The sequence below is a fragment of the Helicoverpa armigera genome, chromosome 10 (genome assembly GCF_030705265.1).
Source record: "Helicoverpa armigera isolate CAAS_96S chromosome 10, ASM3070526v1, whole genome shotgun sequence".
NCBI lineage: Eukaryota > Metazoa > Arthropoda > Insecta > Lepidoptera > Noctuidae > Helicoverpa > Helicoverpa armigera.
The window spans coordinates 1,842,710-1,864,460 of record NC_087129.1 but is presented as its reverse complement, the minus strand read 5'-3'; positions in this window follow the sequence as shown (position 1 = coordinate 1,864,460).

Genomic DNA, 21,751 nt, shown 5'->3' with positions numbered 1-21,751 from the left:
AGCTTACAAAATTGTACAAAACCATAGAGATAACACACCTGACCAGGTAAAAAACGAGAGTAAAAGGTAAACTAAGTTATAATAATTTCATTAAGATATTAAACCTTTCATACATTTAGAGCGGAAATGAATTACAGTGGGTTTTCATACCAATTGAGTGTGAAAATAGGTCGCGCATTCATGAAATATGGTATTACATGTGCTTCTAAATGTTTTTATGGCCAGGACTCGGTTCCAAATGGAATAGAGGTTTAGGAATTTATGCAGTCTCCTTTGTGTATAAAATAAAGTTCTTTTTTCGAAAAGTATAAAACTGCTTTTCAAGGATTTGAAATAGGTGCTGCGATTGTGTTTTGTTTTTAAAGAATGTGCTGACTGATTACTGTCTCGTACGAGTATAAAATCTACTCAATCAAAATTGATTGATTATTTTTATTGAGTTTTAACAATACTTTCCTCCGGTTTCAACTACGTCCCTTGGGAACCTAATTGCGCACTCCGATGAAAATAAATAAACTCTTTAGCTTTATCATAAATTAGTATGGATTCTACATATTTATATAACAAAAAGAAACTGTTGTTACTAATTTTGAAAAATACATCATACAACTTCGTCGTCGTTAATGCGATAGTATGTGAGAGAACTAGTACTAATCAACGGTAAAAAAAGGACAATTTAAATATTCATAATAATTTATTAAATTAATTTGCTGAAACACATTTACTAAACACAGCTAATAATTAGGCACAAAATAAATAGGCGGTAGAACAGCAATTCGACAGTACAAATAAACATGAGTAATATTACCTGACAGTTCAGAGCACTATTGTGCCGTGTCCGCAGTCGAACAACTTCTGATCCGTCGACACGTGTGCGCCCCACTTTTATACTACGATTCGGTAGTAAGTGGGGGTAACAAGAAATCAAATTCAATACTTTCATAAACCGGAAGTTGATTAAAAAAAATACATTAAACAATTTTAAAATAATAAAAACGTGTTTACTCTCACACGGCCATTCTGACGAGCAGCCTATGGCTCGCGAACATAATATCTAAGAAACGATCATTACCAATCAGTAGTAGGAAAAACATTCGGAAATCTTTTAATGGTCAAATCTCATGACCCTACTGCCAAATTTCATGGCTAAAAATATTGACCATTATACCAATTCACATGGTGATCAATACTAGTCAACTCACATGACTGTTGCGCCAAATCACATGGCAATCAAGTCTGGTCAAATCACATGACCGTAACGCCAAATCACATGGCAATCAAGTCTGGTCAAATCACATGACCGTAACGCCAAATCACATGGCAATCAAGTCTGGTCAAATCACATGACCGTAACGCCAAATCACATGGCACGGGTACGATTGTCAAACACAACCATGATCGTTGGCCAGACGACCACTGTTATGCCGAACAATCGCCCCCGAATGTAAACAACAAACATAAACTATCAAATACAAAATTTAATCAGAGCTATCTCTATAATGACGCATGGACCTCGAAACTTACTGTCAAGTTTGTTAATTGCTCGCGGATTTTGTTGAATCAAAACAGTATCACTGACCTTAAAGGGAACAATTTTAGCTGTAGTTTTATCATAATTAGCTTTTTGAGTTTGAGCAAGCTCGTCCATCCTGAGTTTTGCTTCTTCGCAGCATGCATCGAGATCCAAACGTTCGACATCATTTAGTAAGGCTGATATAGCGGGAGGAGACTGATCACAGCCCATAAGAAGTTGGAAGGGGGTATGGCCCGTACTTTTACTGAATGTGTTATTAATCGCCAACTGTACTTTGCCAACAGCATCTTTCCAACTTCTCTTGGATGTGTTCTCTACAATCGTAAAGCAGTTTGACAAAACCTTCATCACTCGCTAAACTTGCCCATTTGCACGGCTCACACCACTAGCTATGAAATGCAACTCTATAGACCAATTATTATAGAAACTTGAAAATTCTCTCCCAGTGTAGGAAGCAGCCTGATCACAAACAATGCGTTTAGGGGTACCAAAAGTGTAAATCAATTCTTTTTAACAATTACATGTGACGACTTTTCATCTTTCGCGTTTTTGTTCAAGCGTTGAAAACAGTTCTCAAAATTATGCCCCTTTCTGTTACAAAATGTACAGGTGTTATTTCTAGGGAGCTTTGATTCAGTAGGTTTGGAACTGTCAGAAGTAGAAGCTGAATTCTTTTGAGGATCGCAATTGGTTGAGCTTGAGCGGCAATCTTTCTGTAAGTGACCTAATTTATGACATTTGTGGCAACGCCTAGATACCAGTTCTGAACTAGGAAAGTTTTTAAAACGCTTAGATGGAATAAGGTGATCAGACTCCTTCCCAGGCCGCTTACGCTTATATGAATTAAGACTTTGGATTAGCTGTGGCAAACTTTTTGGTGTAAGTCGAAGCAAATCAGAGCGAATACGGAAGTCAGACATACCCGATATAACTGCTTCGACGAGACGTTGCTCAGTCATCTCCACGCCAATCGCCTTCTTTGCTAACTCCCATTTTCGAGTTGCGTACTCAGCTAGGCTGCTGGCTTGCTCACTGGTGTATTCCATGAACTGCGTCAGATCATCGTAGTAGCGGGCTTCATCAGCAAATGTTTCAATTAAACCTGTTTTGAGTTCAGACCAGTTAGTTAAAGATGAATAATTGCGACGTGCCCATTCAGCGGCTCGTCCACACAAATTCTTTCGAGTCAGATTCAAAATTTCTCTATCCGTAAGCTCATATTCGGTTTTAAGATCTTCAATATTTCGGCACCAAACTTGTACAGTATCGGTCCGATCATCGGGATCAAATGCAGGGACATAAATGTGTTCAAGACTTCGCATCCGCGGAGTAGGCCGCACACTTGGTGGATTAAAAGCCTGTGCGGTGGTACGGATTAATTGCGTCATCATTTCCTGCATCATGTTTTGCATATAGTTTATCGGTACAAACTCTACTGTTCTTGTGTCGCGACCATCCGTTGATTCACCTGGAACAGTACCGCCGTTCACTTGAGAAGCATTTCTGTGGCCCAAAATTGGTGATGGGCTCCCGGAAGTAACCCGCCGCTGAAACACCGGCAGTGGCGGTGTGGCATCTGTCACGCCATAAGGCAGCTCAGCATCGGCCGTTGCTGAATCATCAACGTTCATCTTGAAAGACCTGAAAATCAAACATTCGTAGGCGTAGTTTATGTGTTTTTATCCCACTTCTGATGTGAGAGAACTAGTACTAATCAACGGTAAAAAAAAGGACAATTTAAATATTCATAATAATTTATTAAATTAATTTACTGAAACACATTTACTAAACACAGCTAATAATTAGGCACAAAATAAATAGGCGGTAGAACAGCAATTCGACAGTACAAATAAACATGAGTAATATTACCTGACAGTTCGTTCAGAGCACTATTGTGCCGTGTCCGCAGTCGAACAACTTCTGATCCGTCGACACGTGTGCGCCCCACTTTTATACTACGATTCGGTAGTAAGTGGGGGTAACAAGAAATCAAATTCAATACATTCATAAACCGGAAGTTGATTAAAAAAAATACATTAAACAATTTTAAAATAATAAAAACGTGTTTACTCTCACAAGTATATGTATGTAGTTATCTATATTATTCACCATTACCATGTAATATAGTGCCATAAAAAATAATAATGTTAAATATTATGAATTTTCCACACATTTGTTATATTGTTTACTCAGTGTAACAATTGTTTTATTTAGGTTAAAATGCACTTAGCACTAATTGCCAAAGTTTACACTAGAGTAAAGCGAGGATGCTTTTAAAACTTATTAAAGCTGTGTTCCTATCTGTGCTTCATACAAATGAAAACATACCTGATATTTTTTATTTGCAGAAATGTGCTAAAACCTATAGGTAATATTAGTCAATAACAATTAAAACTTATGTTTAATTCAAAATTTAATTAAACGATACAATTTATGTACTTCATATAATTATGCTTTATGTACTTAAAGTTTGTAGATGACTTCATAATTATTAGGTATCATTTACAAAATTATTTAAATTTTTTTAATTTCCATTTTGAGCTTACTAGCTTAAGGTTCCCCGCGGTTTTAAAACTGCTTTCTGCACATCGACTAATATTATATAAGTCAAAATATGTTTATAATATTAGATATTAATGAAACTGTGAAGCCGTTTAGAAAAATAATTTGAGTTATTACAAATAATCAAAAAGTACTGTCTCAAAACAATAACAACTATTTATTTTGTCTCAACAACTTTCGAAAAAGGAAACGGCTTTCAAAGTTTGCAGCTAAATGATTTTAGTTCTAATAAATAGTGGCACAAGTATAGAAAAGTTTCCAATAACTTGAGTTTGTAGCTAAAACTGTGCAATAAATGATGACAAATTGTCACCTCTTGGTTTGATAGCAGGTTACAAAGCGCCTGAAGTGAGAACTAAGGCAACTAGACGTGAGAAAATGGCTTGCAGCAATATCATACAGGTTTTTATTTATTGGCCAAACTTGTGTTAAGTTATTTTGTCTCAGTAAATATATGTATTAACATGGCATACATATTTGCACGTATAGCAATCCGAATCAAATTAAACCAGTATTCAAGAAATTTTGAGTCTCAAGGAGGGATTGATTCATCTTTTTATCTAAATGTTTCAATAATAACATAAAAATCTTCATAGGCTTTGCCTCGTTATTAAAACATATTAGATAGTTACATACAAAAATTAAATAATGATATTTGTATGATTGTAAGAGAAGAAGAAGCTCAATTCAGATATCATAAACCTACCTCGACAAACTCTAATTAAATATCCTTAAAACAGATTTAACGCCTACAAAAACTGCAAATTAAAAGAAAACTTTCAACCTTATCATAACAGCGGTTCCACTAAAAATCAAAGCATTTTAATTAGGGGCTTTAAAAAAATCTAAAGACGGCTTCCCTATTGTCCGCTGAAATCTGAGTCTGGATCTCGACATAACTGCCTACTCTAAGGTGTAAAAGCGAATCAGAGCGTTTGAAGTCTTAGGCACAAGGGGAGGGCTTTTGAGCCCCCAGACGCACTTGGCAAGGGCCACTCAACAACATCAAAGGTAGGATTTCATACGCGCAAAGATAGTCTGCGGTACGAATTTCTTGCGACGCGTAATGATGGCGTTTTACAGTTTTTGACCTTTGTATGGGTACTGGGTAGTGGCTATTTTAGTTCGTATGTGTCGAGAAAACAAGATACATAAATTGTACAGACAGATTAGTCACAGTATTTCGTGCAGTTCGAAAATATCCTTTGAACACTGCATTGGTGATTGAGTCCCACTCAAATTAAATTCCAACTGTGGTACTTCACGGTTTTCTTTTTTCGATTTGTATTTGGATATATTACAGATTGCCTTAATTAAAAAGTAGGTATATAAGGTTAAAGAAATAAAAGGGAATAAGAGAAACTGAAGTTAAAATAATTAATTGTTTAAATACAAAAATACAATATTCGATATTATCCTGTAGTGGTGATCGCTATCGATAAGAAAAATAACCCGTAAAATATCCCATATTTGACTACAAAGAGGATTGTAGTGTGGGGTTGTAAGTGGTGGTTGATAGGTGTTTATTTTCTACTTATTGTCCCTTATGCATGTTGCGATTGAGTGAACTCAACCGTGATACTTTTGATGTGCAGTTATGATTGAAGATGAAGAAATGAGTGCCATTAATTTTTGCAGTGATAAAGGATCATAGGTACATATAGGAAGTTTTAAAAAAACTTTTCAAGGCACATAAAACAGGATTGGGTCAAAAAGGAATTAGTAATCTTAATTTTACAATCAAACTCAATATAGGTATATATATCCTGCTAAAATATTCTATTGAAAGAGCTTAAAACATCTTCATCTTCATCGGATAAAAATATCCAAGATACATAAAAAAAAGAATTTGTAAAAATACTTTTTTATTTGTCAAACAGCGTGCGTTTGACAAAGAAGTATAGATCCAAAATCTCAAGAAACGCCTTTCGTCTGCTGTGAGTATTTCGAACTCAAGTACATTACTAAGTGGCACTTGCCGACTTCAAAGAAAGTGTACCTGTTGTTGGAAGAGCGAAAATGTATAGTCACGTCCCTTGAACATAAGGACTGAGATTAGAGAGAGGAATACTTAACTATCCTTAAGAAATGCCGAAAGGTTTAAGAAAGAATGCAATACCTATCCGCTTCAAATCTAAGCACCAAAACTTCAGGGTTTGTAGTCAGTAGGTTCTTTAAAAAATTAATCGTTCTCTTTGTTCGCTAAACTATGTCAAGAAATCAATAAAGAAACTTCAAAATCTAAAGCCAACACTTCCTTATCTTTAAACACTTCAAAGTACATAAAAGCAACCATGATTTTCCGCAAAATTCCGCCGTCACACGTCCTTAGATTTAATAGCAAGCGACACATGTTATTTCTCATTAAACAAAGAACAGTCCATTAACTCCCATCTTGCAAACACGAACCGAAAATTCCGCGTCATATTTTAAAATGGAAAATTCTGGAACGTTCCCTACAAAGACCGCCCTAGCGTTCCATCACCCTTCAAGAGTTGAATTCCGCGGCAATCCCCAATTATCATTCCAAACATTGGGGGATTAATTAAATTTCGCGTTACTATGAATTAATTGCTATGTAGGGGGTCTAATATACCGAAGTAAGGGCTTCGCAAGCACCAAATTGGTTTTTATACGCTGACATACATTTTAGAATCTGATATGGTTGTCCCATCGTTAACGAGTCAGTTACTTTAATTAAAAATTGTTTCAATTATGCCGTTGTTAAGGTGATAGGATTTTGCTTTGTGTGTTTGATAAGGACGTCTAATTAGGTGTTTTGTTGTGTACTTAATTATTTCTTGTTCGTTTGAAGCAGTTAATGATTATGGTGTCTTTGTGTGCTTTTTGTGTTGGCATGTAGGAAGCTGGCATTATGTATTGAATTCTTTCAAACTTTTATGCTTGTTTTATCGGTATTTTTTAAATGATTCGTACCAATATCATCCGTCATTTTATTTCGTTGAATTGCAAACTTGTATGTGTCTTTATAACTCAAAGAACACATGAATAAAATTATTTATTTTATTTCTTTCCCCTTGCATCAAAAAGCCACAAGCTTTAAAAACGGTACAAGCAACTGTCGATCAAAACCGATGATCGTAAATGCGTTTAATGGACGAGATTTCAACGATGACGTCATAAACCTTGGCTTTGCATACGTGGAAGAGAGGAGCGTGTGTGATGTCACATGGCAGTATTTTATGATTGACGTTTTGGCTAAGCGGTAATATGCCTATGGCTTTTTTATAGAAGGTATACAGGGTACCATGTAGATAATGTGAACGTAAGGGAACTACCTGATTGGCTACGACTGATTTGAATAGTGTCAAAAATATTTTGGGGTATCCGAGGTTAATTGTTTTTTGAAGTTTAAAATCCTCCAGTTCTTTTAAAAATTTAGAGCCAAATAATTCGTGTTCGTTAACATGCTTATATTTTGTTTAAAATATTGTTATGGAGTAGGAATCTAGTAGTAGTTCATTTATTTTGGATGTACAGGTCCTTCGCCTTTCATTTTAGACTTCGGACTAAAACAGACTTTATTGTATACCAGAACTTAAAATTCTCATTCCCTTCTGCCGAGAAAATCCTTACAAAATTCCAAGCATTTCCGTAGGCCGCATTATACGGCGAAATTAATACAAACATAGTGGTTTGGCTCGAGCGTTTTATGGGCAGCGTAAATCAAATGTGATTCCTTAAATTATTTATAACAAAATCTCTTTGGTGCTATAACTTTGCGAACAAATTGAGTGGACCGGGTTTATTGTAGCTTTCTCTTGTTCTACGATAAATTAATTGAGTAGCTAATACGGGAAAATGATCGCTTTGATTTACTACGTAATGTTTTTGTTTGTGCCTCCACTGAACAAAATATGACGAGGCATTGTTTTGCAAATTAAGCCGATAATCGGAAAATGGAAATGAGTGTTGATCGCGTTACTTTGCTGAAGGCGATTAGCGAAAATTTTGGGGATATTGGAGTATTAATTTTGGTATCGAAATTTTTGTTAGTATAATTTCATAAATACTCGAAAAAAATATTGAGAAAACCGTTAATCATCATCTTCATTTTTGGATTTATATGTACTGAACTGACTAAGTAACTATGCAATATGCAGGCATCGTTAGTAGTCTAAAGCAGCCGTTCCCAAATGGTGTTCCGCGGAACCCTGAGGTTCCGTGACAGGTCCTCAGGGGTTCCGCGGAAAATTCAAGATTTCCATATGGTAGATCATTTCACTTTTGACAATATTAAATTATTATTAATTTTCAATTAAATTGATTTAAGTATTGCATTCCAAAATTCCATTTAGGCACCATGTAGGTAGGGTACCACTCGGGAGTGTAAGTAAGAGTTCGCGACAAGTGGCGGGGGAAGGCCACGGCAGCAGATAATTTAATTCCGTTTTTTACAAATTGTAGATTAACTTAATACCTCCAGGTTTTCGGCAATCAGACAAAAATCACCGCATTTTTTGGGTTTATTTCATCGCCAGGATTATACGTTTTCATACACTTGACAGGACGTGAAAAGACACGGCATACGAGTATTTCCAGTAGCTATTTTTACCATAAATCAAAGTGTGACATTATTTCCAATTTTTGCACCTCCTAGAATCCGAAAATTTCGCGCTCGCTTCGCTCGCGACTCCATGTTACGTGATGCTTTTATATTCGTTTAATTGCTCAGGTATCCAACACCAAAAAAAAATTTGCACTCGCTTCGCTCGCGACTCCATGTTACATGTTGCTTTTATGTTCATTTAATTGCTCAGGTATCCAACACCGATAAAATTTCGCGCAGCAGGTGCTTGTTACTTCTCTTTTAGTTAAAAAAAATTGCGCTCGCTCGCCTCGCACCTGTACAAACCCAACCTGTTTCTTTGCGTTTACTTAGTCAGTCTTCAAACTGAAAACTATTCACATAATACACAAAGTCAAGGGCGGCTAAATTGTTTTCTGGCCCGTGTGGCAGATAGCCATGCTATGCATGAGTATACTGAATATGTCTCTAACCATGTAACCATTTGGTGCGCTACCACACGCTACAAGCCGTATCTAAGTGTATTTACGTCTTTAGTTTACTTCTTACTTAATCTAAGGTTCCGCCGAAAAATGGTGAAACGAAAAGGGTTCCGAAGCCAAAAGAATTCGGGAACCGCTGGTCTAAAGAACTCAATGCTACAGTTTAAAATCTAAATTGATTTATTTAATATAATTAAACTAATACCAAACATTCCCAAAATTCTGTAATGCATGCAATATAAAGCAAACAGCCTGTCCATAAATATTTATTCGGCTTATAGGGTAGCATGTTCATGTAACTAAAGCACGGTCTCATTAAAATGGAAAGGGTAGACCACTAGACCCGAGATTTTCGGATCAATAAAGAACTAATTATGGGCTTTAAAACTTTTGTGATTCATGAGCTTTACAAATTGGGGATCAATTGAGACTTGTTATTGTTTCACTTTTATTTATTGGGAGGAGGAATTTTAATGGATCTGCATCGGATAGCGTTGGTGCTCGAGTTCGCGGAATGAATTTCAATAAGTGTGATGATTGTTGGAGTAAAATTTATTTAAGATTGAAAATGGATGATTGTGTACGACGTACTATGAACTACTAGCTTAAAAAGGAAAGTTACAGAAAACCATTACTAAAAAAAATGTTGTTAGCAACGCCTCATCGAGAATTACAAAATACTGTAATTTTAACAGAAAAAACACCTGAAATATTTACATTCGAATTTTTGGAAGCGTCTCTAATGTACGCTGTAAAGTAATTTAAAATTATAACGAAGTGCGTCGGACAGGTTAATTATTCAATTAAACAACCTGCGTAGTCCTGGGCGAATTTAGAATTTGCATAAAGGTCAATCAAAGCCCGATCGGATCCGCGATTACTGTGAGAGGATCTGAAGTTTACCCGTATTTGAATAGAGCTTGTTTGATTATAATATATCTGTATGTAGGTTATAAAGAAAAGGCCTTATTAGTTTTGGTCTGTATTTGCATTTTCGTTTCGCTTTTATCTGTGTACTTGGTTGTGGAAGTAGGTTATGTTTCTTTGTCATTTTGTGCTTAATCAAAATATGAATTTATTAATTTAACAACGTTGTAGGTCGATTTTCAATTACGTTGGTTGTTGAAACTACTAGTTCAGTAAAATAATTCTTACAGAGAACGATACCTTATTTAGAGGTATAGAGGGAGGCTATTTCAGGCTTTCTTTTATCTGGATTTGAAATATTAGTTAGTCTTACTGGACGTGGGTGAAACTGCCTTGAAATGCTATACTTATTAATTAACTAGCTCACGTAAAGATCTGGAATGTTTAGTCAAAAGTGTACCTATAGTGGGTGAAAGGTAAGTGAAATACACCTTAATAAAGATAAAGGTTTCCTTTGTAATGGATCGTTTAGTTCATGTATGTAAAATAATAGCTAATCAGCCTTTCAACTACATATATTTTACATTTATTTTATTTTTCCACGGTCTCCCTCATGTTCTTCCTTTGAACTCTGGTTTTAAGGTTAAAGAAGGCACTTTTTTAAGACAGACAACTTTCTACACCGATAACAATCGTTTGGTATATCTTTATTAGCATGGCATGTGACAACATTAATTAAACAGTAAAAAGATAAGTATCCACCAAAAAAATATTTTAAATATAGATGCTATCTCACCAAAGACTCATCAAAAACTTCTGAAACTGCTACTGAAATTACAGACGACCCGTTGTCGTTACAGAAGTTGTTATAAAAATAATTTCGCCGTCAAAATCTATTGCCATATTCGAGTCGACGATGTCGTAATGGAATTTTAATGAGAATTTCAGCTGCTCGGTGTAATTTCTTTTTTTTTGCCGCCTGAAATAAAAGAACGGCATTTATTGGAATCGATAACAGAGCCATTCGGTATCGGAAGATAATGTCGACAATCGTGACCCTATTTTTATTGATTGGATCTTTTTCACCCGTCGGATGTTAATCGACTTTTATAATCGTAATCCTCTCGATTTTTTGAATGACGTGTATTCGATTTTATTTGATTTTCACTTCTTTTTCTGTCATTTTGAATTGGTTAGTGATATCTGGTTCTAGTGATGTTCGATTCTAATCCTTTAAGAATACGATCTTTTTCAGTTACACTTAAATAGTAAATGACGTCATCCATACATATGTTTGCATGTATTTCTTTCCAACACTACTAAACTTTAAAGCACGTCAAAATGTATCGCAACGTGCTATTTTACAGGAACCCCCAAATTTTCGAGATCTAGCTTAAACCAGTCTCGACGTTCACTAAAAAAAGTGCACAAAATACGAAAATGCGATAAAATCGTCAACAATGGAAGCCGTAGAGAGCTGAATACACAAAAGTGTTAAAATAAACCCGAGGTCTGTAAGCAAGCCTTATCTAAGAGCCCCAGACGTTGATGGCAAACTTAGCAATTCTTTAGAATTCATAATTACGAATATTTTATTCGGTAAGTTGGTAATGGTTTTTGTGTTATTTATTCAGTGGGTTTGTTCGTGAATAAATAGTTACATACCTACGTCATGATTTTGGAGTATTTTCATTTTGGTACAAGTCCATTTTCGTATAGGAATGGATCATTTTGTCCTATTCGGAGTCAAGTAAACGATACAAAAAATTAGAAACAACTTTGTTAAAATAATATTAATTTACTTAAAGGACATGGAAGACAAACCTGAAGATAAAATTCATTTTTTTTGTATTTTGCAGCAAAAATAATTACATAGTAATGGGCGAAAACATGAAGTATCAAAAACATAACAAGAATGGACTGTCATGCACTCAATCTTGCCATGATAGCAGTCAAGGCAATTTAAGAACACAAATTACTGTCTAGATAATTATTATCACTCAGCACAATAATGTAAACAGAAACTATATTTTATTCCTATTTTGAAGTCCATTATCTCTTACTTTATGCATATCGGGCTTCCCACTGTGCAAATTAAGCGCCGATTGAACAAGGTCCCCTGGTCTGATAAAGTGACAATCAACTTTGGTTTTAAAGTTACAGTTCCGAGACAGGCAACTGTCGCGCCGGGAGACAACCAGGGGCTCGCGAAAGCGGCGTCAGTACCTCAATAGTAGGAAAATAGAGTAGAGAATGTATGAGACACTTTCCGAGGTATGCAGATGAACTGAGCCGACGACCCTAGCCGATTAATTTCCATACTATAAGTGACAAATTGGCTCGCGGAGCTATCGTGAGTCGCAAGCTTTTGGTCATGAGCGATATTCGGCTTTGTGTTAGAATGGTACCTTTACTCACGTGTTGTGCGCCATTATCGAATTGTTTATAGTATAATATTTATTTATTATTTTGATAAACATTGATAATAACTTTTATAATTTTACCTAGCTTAAAGAGTTACCTTTAAAAAGTTTTACAAAAAAATTTCTAGTAAATAAGACGTAACGGAAACATTTTTCTTTAAATAGGTATAACAAATAGTTGCATTAGACCGCTAGTTGTCTTCATTCTTACTTTCAGTTATCAGTTTCATGAAAATTTTGTACGGCCTACTCCCGTCTTTTCCCAACTACATCGGTTTCCATAGTAACCAGATACAGCAGATTCTCAAGTACTCTACAAGTTGTGAGTGCCTATCACCGCAACCTATTACCAAGAAATACAACACTCTTAGGTACTGACTGTGGTTTCCAAATCGTAATGGCTACGTATGTATGCCGAGTAGAAGTTTATGTTTCGTAGTGTGCATTCAGCGACATAGATGGCGCTGTAAGTATTAAGTGCGTGCTGCTGCGAGAACTTCAAGTTTTTATTTATGTTGTTTCTTCAATATTTATGAAATGTATGAAAGTAAGTCTGATTTTGTCTGTGGGAACACAGAATATATTTTTAAGATATACATATATTAAAGAAAATTGAGGACCATGCTGTCGTCAACCCCATGTGTGTTAGTAACAATACCTACGATTACCTACATAGGTGTGTTTTTTATATATTATCAATCTTACAACTATGAACAGATCCTACAAATAATCTCGCTACGTTTAAAATGTTCAGATGTCTATAAAAATGTCCATATCTTACTAAAGTTTAACACCCCTCTCACGCAAAACTACTATAACCGGCGCACGTCTCCATAAAACAGATCAAAATACTCTCACGTTTTCTATTTGAATGAAAATTTTCCATAACGAAATTTTACTCGAAGTCCTAAGTGAGATGGGAAATTTTGGAATCTACAGTAGGTATCTACAGAAATATTGGACCACTTGTCACGTGTCTGTGACCCTGGGGATGGCATCGCCAAATTCGAGCTGGGACCATGGGATTCCATTTGCCTATCCCCTAAAAATTTCAACCGAAAACAATTTTAATATAACATGAAATGTTGTGTTTCGTGTAGGTACAGTGTGCACGGTTTATTTGAAACAATAATTTGAAGTTTTATTCTACAGTATTTTTGGTACCTATGGATGATATAACTCATACATACCTAAGATTGAAGTGTTATCAATGACAATTGAAAACAATAAAAAGACCTATTGCGGCAACGACTGGGATGTCCCTCAAATATTTAAGTCTTAATTTTTTCCCGTTAGAATTTAGATAAACTCTAATTCTGATTATTTAGCATATTATAGGTACGTAATTACAAAACTGTGATTTGTTACTCAGATCGTCGTATTATCTTCAAGGAATAATTACAGGCTATTTTTAAGTCGACCTCATAAAATGTCAGGATGTGTTTCCCTATCGCATTGAACTGCCTCCACTATCAATATAACCTTAGTATTGTGTCCCTGAATGATGCTCAGTAGCAGTCTTTGTTACAATTCCACGTCAGAGGCCTGTCTGTGGATTTGAGAAAACTCTGACATTAGGGCTTGCTAGGTGACTAAACCTGCAGCACACTCGATAAGAAGAAGGAGACTGTATGAAAATGCTACGAACAAAATTGTCATAAGAACGTGCACTTATTCCCCATCCATAATTCACGAAGATGCGTTAGTATAATGTAAGTGTTCACAATAAAAACTAAATATACACATAAAATATTTTAGCTGCTCACAAATAACAGGTTTATCTTCGTAGTAAACATGAGCTAAAATTTAATGCAAATGGTTATACAGTGTACAGTTCCGTATTTTTAGGGATTTTATTTCGGCCAAGATTTCGCTTTGCGTTTGCTCCTGTATATTTATGGAGTTTTGCAGGAAGGAACTTTACGTCTTTGGTTGTTTTTCTTGGCTTTTTCGAATATTTTGTGTCCAATTTTGAACTTAATATAGTTTTGGTCAAAGACCTCTTAATGGCTACAGATAAACATACAGTCGTTTCACTTGTGTTAGGTTATTATCTTAAAAATACGGTTTGTCGTCAAGATGTATTATAATGCATGCTAATGAGTGCGAGTCAGGTTCCAATGAACCGGGGAGAATCCCTATTGAGTTTTGATGATAGGATATTCCAATATTCAGTTTCGAGACTGAATGTCCATCATAAAATATTATTATCGACATAATTGCTCTACCAATCGGTTCTGTATTTCCTTCTGATAAAACCAAAGACGAAATATAACAGACTGTCACTAAGTACAACATTGCCAGCTTACGATGCATTTTGCATTGAATCAGGTAATATGGCTTAACTGATCGGTGGAATCAGATGATTCTTTTCATTGAACAATGAGTATGACAAAGACGTGTACACATTGACCAAGAAGATCTGTATGGAATATTTGTATAAAGATTTAGTCAGAACGTACAGTGTTAAGTATTATTTTCGCTGTATATCATTTCTTAGACTTCTCAAATGGTCAAGGTATTTGATAATAACTGACTATTGAAAGTTGGTTTAACAAAAAAATTGATTTTTAAATCCTCTGTAGAAAAATAAAGGCTACAAAAGTGCATTAAGGAACTATCATAAAAGCAAACTATCAAAATCAGTGGCATACCAATTAATATGGTTAACAGTCTCCAAGTGAAGAACTCCTTATGCATTTCTAAGAATTTCACCTGAAACCAACATACAACAAAGTCACTGTACTCCTTCACTTAGTATACGTTTCTTTGTACCAGCAACACCATGCTGACACAAATAGCATTATTCCTCACAATTTTCGCTTTCTTTATTCTAGATGATAATAAAACAAATTCGTTCAAAACCGCAGAGGACCTTAGATCTCAGTACAAACAGAAGGAAAAAGAGGCTTATAGTCGATCAGATATATGGGTTGGTAAAGCTATGGATTTCGTATACTCCAACAAAACTATAATGAGTTTGATTGCACGAGAGCTGTGGGACGTCGGATCGAGAGCTATCGACAGAATTGTGGAAGTCAATGATAAGAAAAAGAGTAAGTTTTTTTTATGTACCTATATTAAGTTACGAATATTCTGGCAACCAGTCTCACAAAGAAGTATCGAGTTGCTAATTATGTAACCAGTGCCCAAATAGTCGGGAAAAGGCCAGGCAGATGATTAACCTCCTCATATTTCTATTGATAGAGATTTTCTCACTGCTAATAATGTAATGAGGAAGTTCGATTTGCCTGAAGGTGATAGACACACACACAATGCCATTTAATATGTAATATCGGTATCAATTTACCGACATAAACAGAGGAAGTTTTGTGACTGATATGTTGTGTGACAGATTTTTTTGCACTTTTTTGTTGTAGCTAAGTTTTAATCAAAATTGCCCAACTTGCCTGAATTATGAGAAAACAATGGATAAAGTGTTTTTACACAAATTAGAGTATTATTAAAATTCTTCTCTTCATTTTCAGGTTCGTGATTGATTTCAGTGTTTTAACAACGAGTAAACAAAAAGTTTATAGTGGATACAGAGTGAAGAAAAGGGCTATTTTTGCATATTTTTCTGATTAAAATACTGCTATTTTAAATTGTGGTTTACGTTATTTTTTCCCAGACAATTTGTCGTCACTCTTATTTCGCAGACCGAATACTTACAGACATACTTTTAAAATTATTTTATGGTTATAAAACTTGCAAGAAAACTATTGTCGGACCCTAAACCAATCACGGCTGATGATTTCCCTATGTATTTTGTTTGAAGTGGTTAATGAAATGGTTATATTATGTGTGTATAAACAGCATAACATCATATGCGCCAGTTCCCTCAGAAAGCAGAGTTACCATCGTCAAAATGTAACAAGGCGTAACAAATTCAGAGGTTGAAACCCTAATGTAACAGATTGCAGTCATACATTATTTATGAAGGGTGTCGCCGCAACTAACTAAAGCATTTAATAATATATGCTAATTAAATTGTGTGTATAATAATTGCTGCTTATATAATACCCTATATGGTAATGGTTGCGTCAGAGCATGCTATGGGTAAACTAAAGAAAAAAATAAGTATCAACTTACAACTATAAACGACTCAGTTCTCTAACGAGTGAACTCACTAAGTGAATATGCATTAATTGTGTTATGGAATCAATCCTATAGAGTGTTTAGGGAATCCTTTACTCTTCATGCTTTGTCTTTTGCAAAAATCTGGCAATTTAAGACATACATGATGTCAAAAAAAGTTGTTAACAATGTGCAAGGAATTACAGAGATTCAGACCGAGCTTAGTACCGAGTCCTGATGGTCGCATATGCCTATTGTCGAGTAATGGCCTAATAAGGCTCATTAAGATTATGAAGTGTGTAAAAATAAGGAAAAAGTTCTTTCATGATAAAGAGCTTTAGTAAAATTGTTTGAGGGATTCTCCCAGTTGAAAAAAAGCGCTCATATCTTTCATAAACAATTGTTAACCTTAATCAGTTCGTTAACGCAACATAATGAAGTTGCGAGATTACTTTGTTTTATAAACATGAGTATTGTAAGATATTGCAGCTATTTAGCGAAATATCAAGTCATTTTGTGAAACAATTATGATTGGAGCCAGGTAATTAGATTAAGGAAAAAATAACTTGGACTACCAGCTGTATAAATTATGGTCCAGGCTCAGGTTCTGCAGAATACTTATGACAAAGGAGTGACTTCGAAAATAAAACTATTGAAGTTTGTGACTAATCACATGTTATGTTGCACCTGTTACCTACGTATATAAACCGTTTGTATGTCTCTCGCTAATTATAAAACAATAGAGAATCAATTGTACTTGCGTATTGTGACATATAACGGGTTAAGTGCAACTGATTTATGTATCAAACGTTTGAATGTCGCTAATTATAAAACAATAGAAAATAAATCTGCTCCGACATACAACAGGTTAAGCTCAAAGATAAGTCAACTTATAACTCTGATTTAAATATCAAGACTGAGGCTCAGAAAGTTTATGAATGAAGTTTAAAGCAAAATAATATGAGTGTACGTTCTACCTACCTACATATAGTTTATCTCTGCCCATCCCAACAGGATAAACAGGTTGATGTTACGTTACACTCGCAATAAAGTTGTGGCTGCCAGTTAACCCGACTACTACCCACAGATGTAATGTAACGAGTTTGTGACCACTGTTAGGGTTGGCTATATGTGGCTATATATGGCTATATGGGGCTATGTGAGGCTATACGGGGCTACATCAGTATTTGTACGAAACGAGAACTACCTTTCCTTTGCAACATAATTACTGGTAGCTAAGGCTTTCGTAATAGTAGTTAGGTAGTTGGTTTGATTACTGGATATTGTGTTTTGGTTGATATAAAATTTGAGTTAAACCTATTTTTTTGCTCTCTCCAGTCCAAGAGTACTTCATTTCATTCCCAATCAAGCGTAACCTTGTTTTGACATTATAATATTGTAAGGATTCATTGTTTAGTTACACGATTTTGCCAAATTTTGCACTCCGAACACACAATAGTTGAAGATAAATCTGACTATCTGTCTAAGTACTACCATATTAATGCAGATACAGATTCACCCATAAAGCGTGTGCAATTTTCTTATCAAAGTCGAATGGGATATTGACCCCGGTAGTGACATTGAAAATATAAATATTGGCCATTTATCTGCTCAGATTGTTGTTCAAACTTTATAATGACCACTTTTACCACAAAAGAACAATGCGAAAAACAAATGAAGGCGTAAACAAAATACGACACCACTGTTTCCATTGACATTTTGGTCCAGAAATTGTGCAGTCTTCTAAGAGATTTCACGATGTACCTGTCTTTTAAAATTAGAACAGTTTTAGTCTTAGCTGTGTTTGTATTAAAAGGGGACACTAAGAGGCCAAGTTTGAGAGATGCTGCAAAGCAAGAACCGAGGGACTATAGGCCGACCAAATGGCTCGCAAATAGTGCTATGGATGTCTGGTACGGGAACAAAAGTATGATTGATATTATAGCCAGGGAAATGTCTGATGTCATGTTAAAGCTGACTGCACGACCAGGTATTCTGTAGTTCATTGTTCGTTAACTATTTATTCTCTAGTGCTATTAAAGGTTTTTCTTTAAATACCTTATTTATTTCTAATTTAACTTAGTCATTATACGTTATTCATGGCGAGCAGGAAAAAGACAGAGTTTATTACTTTTGTCCTGGAACTAATTCCATATTTTTATACGGTATAAGGAAAACTGGAAATTCACATTCATTCTTAGAAAAAACACTCATCTCTTTTTGTTTCAGTACGCTCAGTGCTTCGATATCGATCACAAACTGCATCAGATTTTACGCAAAATCCGAAATATGAACCTTATCATCGTGTCTCTAGGGTCGAAATTAATTTTATCAATTCAAACAACGACACCTTTCAAACGATCAAATTGGAGCCAATGAAACAAATACGCAACAATACAGTATTCAGAGTTCTTGAACCTTTATTAAGAATACCTGATTATTAAAAAAAATCTAACATTGAAATATTTTAAGAAGGACTTGGGATGCTTTAAAACATGAAGATCATTCTAGAATATAAGGAAATAGTTATCAACGTCTGGAAACCTGATAACAAGATGGTAGCTAAAAGCTCAAGTCCAGTTTTTTCAAAGGAAAAACCCGGGAGCAGATTTGTAGTACATCTATAAAGTACTTAATAAGATACCGCGCCCTCTCGTGCGAGTCCAATGAACTGAGCAGAAAGACAGTCCGGAGAAATTGCTGTGTGGGAAACCCGACGATTCATCGGGCATCCAAAAACCTGTCAACAGTACCAAATCTCGATTATTACACTAATAATACAGAACGATGATTTACGAAATTATTAAAAGTGTTGCAAAATCAATACCCGCTTATGTTGTGTTGAGTTACCTATCATGTACTTGTAGAATCAAGTAGTGAATAATTCATAATAGAGGTCAGAAAGTGTTCCTTGTATCTACTCGAAAAATGATGCCGTAAATCTAGTTTTAAAGAAAATATTTTTCTGTAAGAAGCCACAAGAGTTAAAACATTTTTCAGAAAATCAAATAAAATACATGAACTTTCATAGTATATAGTCGTTTTTCTTAATTTAATGTTAACAAACTTCATTTTCATTATAAGTTTCATTGATGCTTCTGTTATTCAACCATACTATTACGACGGGAACTTCTTTTAGCTTCAAAAGAAAAAAGAGTAGTAACTACATAGCTTAAAGCCGATCCACAGGTTTATTTTGGTCCCAGTGTCCCGAGACTGGCCGTGCAAGATGCCTCGTTTTGTGGTGTTTCTGATCACCCTACTCTTGGTTTATACCTACGCAGCCCCAGGTATGTGTTTGTAATTTTATACTTATAAATAACGTTACATTTCTCATTTTAAAAGTGGATAAACTTTTGGCAAGAATAGGTATCTATATTTGGACGGCAGTTTGTGCTTTAATTTATTACTTCAATCAATTTACCAGTAGACCTTATGAGGTTCTCGGACCTTTATAATCGTATACAGGTAAAATTCTTTAACGTGCATCAACCTTAAAAAATAATTATTTGATACCAATCACCCAAATTGAGATGACCGATCGGTTTACCGTTTGCAAATTTTTTTTTGTTTAATTTTTTTTAGTATTCGGCTCATTCGGCTGCATAAGGCTGATAAAAATATTGTGAATTATTTTTAATCAACTTTTACAACCAATAAAACCTTTAGAATATATTATGACGAAGGTTTGGCAGACAAGGGCCGTTGATAGAATCCAATTGTTTATTATTTTTTAACCCTAGATAGATAACCTACGTCGAAACGACGTACTCGATTTTGAAAAATCGTTATAACTCATTTGTTTTTCGCGTTATTATCCTGCCCGTTCCTGTCAACTCAGTCGGCCGTCGGAGCTTGTAGGACATACCCATATCGCCCCGGTAAGTGCAATACTTTCGTCAATATTTACCTACCTTACGTCGAAGTGACGTATGGTTATCTTTAGTGTTAGTTTTTTGTTTCTGGGAAAATGTGTTATTGTCTTTTTTTGAGAATAAATGTACATGTTTATTATTCGTTTTTTTTTACTTGTTATAGGCCACAATAAAAATAACATTATGACGTCACGAAACAGTGCAGACGATGCAGCAACTTGTCGGTTGTTGCTTGAAACAAGCGATATAGAGATTGAGGGGTCGGACAGTGAAACTGAAGACTGTTTATTAGAAGATGAAGTACAGAGTGATGCAGAAGACTTTGAAGACAGTGCACCAGTGAAGGGAAACACTGATGCTGAAGACATGTCTGAAAATAACCCTGAAATTTCTGAAAGTGCTTCGCTAACTATGCCGAGTTGTATTGTCATGCCATAGCGTCAAATTCTCAATGGCAAAAGCGATCATCGTTGGACGGCGAGTAAGGCAGAACACGTGGCAGAGTATCTGCTGCTGATAATATGATTTGTAAGAAAGAAAAACCTCTGGGACGAAGAGATTTTATGAAGAACCTCAGCGGTAGCCTGATGACTCCATGGATGTAGACAAGGCGTAAAATAGTCACTTTGCCGATAAATATCAAAGAAATAAATAGTAGTATACTGCCAAAAAGACCAGCCAAACCTCCCACACAACATGAAGGTATACCTGAGCTAAAAAAATGGAAATATTGTGCCTTTTGTTCTTCAAAAAGTAGAAGGATGACAAAGACTATGTCCGACAGCTGCTAAAATCACATTTGTGGAGAGCACAAGTCTAGCGCCTGCCCTAAGTGTCTTTCATGCTAAAATGATAAAAAATTGTGATTTACTTTAATTTGTTATATTCTAGATATTTAAAAAAAAAGATTTTTAAAAGTTTACACAATAAATTATAAGACTGATGGAAAGATTGCTAAACGTTTATGTTTCGAAAAGTAAGAATTATCTTGTTTTGTACTTAATTTTTTTTTTCTAATAAAAATATAAATAAACTCTAATGTTTTTCATTTTATCAACATATAATTAAAGATATTTAAACATAGTATCACATTTATAAACATAGTATATACATAATCCAAAATATGCCCACTCAAACATTCGCACGTCGAATCGACGTATGGTTATCTTTAGTGTACAGTGAAATATGGTTATCTATCTAGGGTTAATAAGATGTTGATGTCTCAATAAATAGCGGTTTTCCTGTACAAAAAACGATGTCAAAGGACCATAATGTGCTGAAAGTACTTTACAACTAAACTGTTTTTTATTTTTCTCAAATCAAAAGTCAACTTTGTTAATATAAAGTAAATCGAGTCCTTTTGGGACGGAATTTTCGGTACA